At 34.0% G+C, this 3,749-nt stretch overlaps 1 protein-coding gene across 1 annotated transcript in view; it reads left to right on the top strand.

Moving 5' to 3' along the window:
• IQCM (IQ motif containing M) overlaps nt 1-3,749 on the top strand; it is a 77,145-nt gene that overhangs the window by 20,255 nt on the left and 53,141 nt on the right. The window contains exon 3 of the mRNA XM_031553253.1: nt 1,893-1,995. The gene's annotated coding sequence lies outside the window, so the exon portion shown is untranslated. The remainder of the gene's footprint in view (nt 1-1,892; nt 1,996-3,749) is intronic.

The following is a 3,749-nucleotide window of genomic DNA, read 5'->3' as shown; positions in this document are numbered from 1 at the left end:
TTTCACCTTAAAAAAAGCTCTAATCTGACATAAAAGAACGTAACAGAAAAACAAAACAAGCAAATGAAAAATGAACAATGAAAAATATACTAATAACTGTCTTTTTGTCACTCTTATGAATTCATCACTATATTATTCACTGAATACTGTGTATCACTTTGCTACCATGCAATAACAGCAACTGTTATCACTTAGCTGTATCTCAAAGCATCCTGTTTGTTTTTACCAAGGATATGCTACTTTTGAGGATGGGGATGTTAATTAAGAAATGTATAATAGTCTTGCATTAAAAAATAGTGAAGTATATAAAACAAATAGTGCTATTGCAGAAGATGTTCCAATTCACTTAAGTATTAGGCAGTAAATATAATAAGAATGGATAATTAAGAAAATTTTACCCCATATGTGAGGTATGTTGTAATTTTAAATGTGAGGAACAAGACCAAATGCTATTGACAGCTGATGGAACACCTAACTGACTTCTGAAAAAGTGACACAGACTCCTATGGCGTGTTAAAATTTTTAAAACACAGTTAAAACTGAAAAATACAAGGTCTTCAGAATAATAGTTTGATCCACCCCAGGATTGAGTAGTTTGATGAAATATGTTTCATGCTAGATTTTTGACAGAGGGATTCAGTTTCTTTGCGATGTAAATACGAATTTTCCCTCAGCTATCAGGAAAAAAAAAAAATGCGTCTCAGATTAACAAAACAAAAATTGAAAAGCAAAACAAACCCCCCAAACAAAATCAACAGAAAGTTCAAAATGGTGGATATAAGCAAATTATAAAAGAAGAAGAAAGGAGCTGGCTGCTGTGCTGGGATTGGCTGGGCCTCAGGTGGCAGGTGGTGGGAACGGTTGGTAGCAAGGTGTCGGTTGGTGTGAGGTGAGTAACTGCATTGAGGAGATATGCATGTGTATGTAGATATATAGGGAGGAGTGAGCGAACGGCTGTGTGGTGCTGAGTTGCTGCTGGGTTAAACCACACCGCCTTTAAATGTAAAATCCCAGGCAGCTGCCTAGAGGTGACTGTCAGCAGAGTGTTTGCACTTCTTTGAAAGCCTTGCTTGAGCACTTCCACAAAACAACAGCACATGACACCTTGTTCTGCAGATGCATGCAGAGATTGATGTTTACTAGCTCATTTTTACATGGTGTCTTTCCTTTCTGAAAAATCCCCGCAGTTTTTTTTTTTTTAAGAGTTTTTCAGAAGTTGACGTATTAAGTTCTGACAACTAAAACAAATCACTGAGCCATTTTAATAAATACTATATTGTCATGTATTTGCAATCTGATTTAGCTGGTGATTCATCAGTTTAGCTTTCAATATACATAATACTGATATGATTTAGGAGATCATAAATTTGATTCAAAGGATGTATTAGATTTGGTAGGTCCTGACTTCAGCTCAGCATAGAATGACTTTATCTGTCTTATGAGGATATATGTGATTTCTAAAAAGAGCGTGTCTGTTGCTGAAAAATACTCCACTGAAAAGGGAAAAAAAATAATTTATTGCAGAGTATGAAACATTCATTTCAAGAACCTGAATATAGAAATTACCTGCATTTATATAAGAATTTCAAAGGAAATCAATATACTGTGCATGTCTTCACATTCCGTACAGTGAACGTATTATTTTGACCATGATAACTTCACTGCATGTACTGCTGAGTTCTGAACTGAAAAACACTTTGGTCTGTAGAATAGAAAAATCAATTTAACATAAGGTGATCTCATTAAATTCTATTTATCCAACATTACAACAATCTAGTAGGAGATGGAGAGTGAAAGTAATTGTTCTTTTATTAATCTAAGTATCTTGTTAGAAGAAAACCGCTGATTAGGAAGCTGTTACTTCTTGATTTCTTCTAACTTCAATCTTCCAGGAACCTACTCCAGGAGGTTCTGATTTCAGAGGTGTGTTTGATGATATCATAAGCAACTGCTGCCATACCTTGTTCAAGACACAGCACCAAGATGGAGTAACAGGTTAGCATGATGTATTAGTATATTTCAGTATACATTTCTATAGGAGGAAAGTTCATATTTTTTAAATGATCTTTTTTTGTTCTGTCTTGCCAACTGCTGATGTAAAAGCAGAAGTTTTAGATAGCCCTTTATTTTAGGAGTGTAGTACAGTACTTTAAAAATACAGTGCAATCCCCCATGACATCATAAAAGCTACCTTGGAAGCCAGATCTTAGGCTGCTCTGCATGCCAAGGTTCCGTTACTGACTCTTATGGATGCTAAATCACTGCCTCCTTTTTACGTTTTTTTGCAAATATTTGGAAATATTGACTACTTTTTACATAAGTTTACGTAAAAGTTTATGTAAACTTATGTAAAGAGTTTGTAATATTTCCTGCTGCTGGCAAGAAGGTAAAAAGGACACCCACTACAAAGAGGTCTGGATTTTGGTATGACACTCTAACATCTATATACTGAAGATGTCCTTGCATTTGAATTTTCTCCCTGATTTTTCAGATTTGAAATCCATGGTTTTGATTTTTATCTTTCCTTATTAGTGATTTGGTAAGCTATCAGGTTGCAGTATACTATACAGGACATTTAAAATACACATTATATGCAACTGATGATTGCTTCAACTTGCAGCTACAAATGCTAGTTTACTCAGTCCATAAATGTTCAGTTGCGTCTGACAATTCTTATCTTCACTCCAGTGATTCAGTTAATTTATCTGCTGAAGTGAGGCAGTCTCTCTAGGATTTTATTCATTAAACTTTTAGTATACTAAAAAAACGAAACTCACAAGTAGATTATCACACTAAATCTAGCTATTTATGTGTATATACACGCACAATATATAACCATTTACTCAGTTCTTTTGCAGTAAGTAAATGAAATATTTCTTTACGTTGTGCAGAATAATGGTGGGTATAGGCTTGAAAACTAATAGGAAGCTGCTGGTTTATAGATGTTAGCCAAAAACATGCAAGGATATTTGAAACAGATCAAGCCCATACTTTCTGTATCCCAAATCCTGTACTACCTTGGACCTGCATTCTGCCCCTTTGTAAGTCCATCTCTGTTTGACAATGTTCCACTCAGGAGGTACACAGCCTTTCAGGAGGCAGAAGTTGCACATTTATTGATGTTGGATGTTCTAATTACTTTGGTCTTTCTTGTGCATTTTTTATTTGGTGAAAAATTTTGACAAATTGTATTTACTCTCTTCTTACGTGTGCTCTCTGAATAACGACCTAGTAAGTGGCATAGTGAGTGAGATGTAGAGAGAAAACTTAAAAAGATGGGTAAATTAAGTATTAATTTAAAGGTATTTTTTTATTATTACTATTTTTTTTAATTTTATTTTAATGAGATCTCAGACTAAAAACTGTTCTGCTATTTGCAGATATATAATTTTTATATATAAAATGCCAGTGCTAAAAAAGTTCCATTTTGCTGTATAAGGTCCTGTCATTGTTTTACAAGGCTTTATGAAACATCAATGAGTTTGACTAATACACATTATCTATTGTGCTTTCTGAAATTTTTGCTGCCAAAGTAGTACGTCAGTGATGATTTAGATCAAGGGCAAAATTCCAGTGGTGAAAGTCCATTGGTCAATGGCTTCAGCCCTTAGGTGTAGTATAAATCCTGTAAAGGAAATAAATCTTTGAAATATTTTTACTAGTTTTTATTTTTCTAACTTTAATCTTGTTTGGTTTGAGAGGTTGAGAGAAAAGATGTTAAGTGAAATTGTTTTGGAATAATTCTAAAT

This window comes from Meleagris gallopavo, chromosome 4 (genome assembly GCF_000146605.3).
Source record: "Meleagris gallopavo isolate NT-WF06-2002-E0010 breed Aviagen turkey brand Nicholas breeding stock chromosome 4, Turkey_5.1, whole genome shotgun sequence".
Classification (NCBI taxonomy): Eukaryota; Metazoa; Chordata; class Aves; order Galliformes; family Phasianidae; genus Meleagris; species Meleagris gallopavo.
The sequence above is the reverse complement of the archived record's forward strand: the minus strand, read 5'-3'. Positions and strand labels throughout refer to the sequence as shown.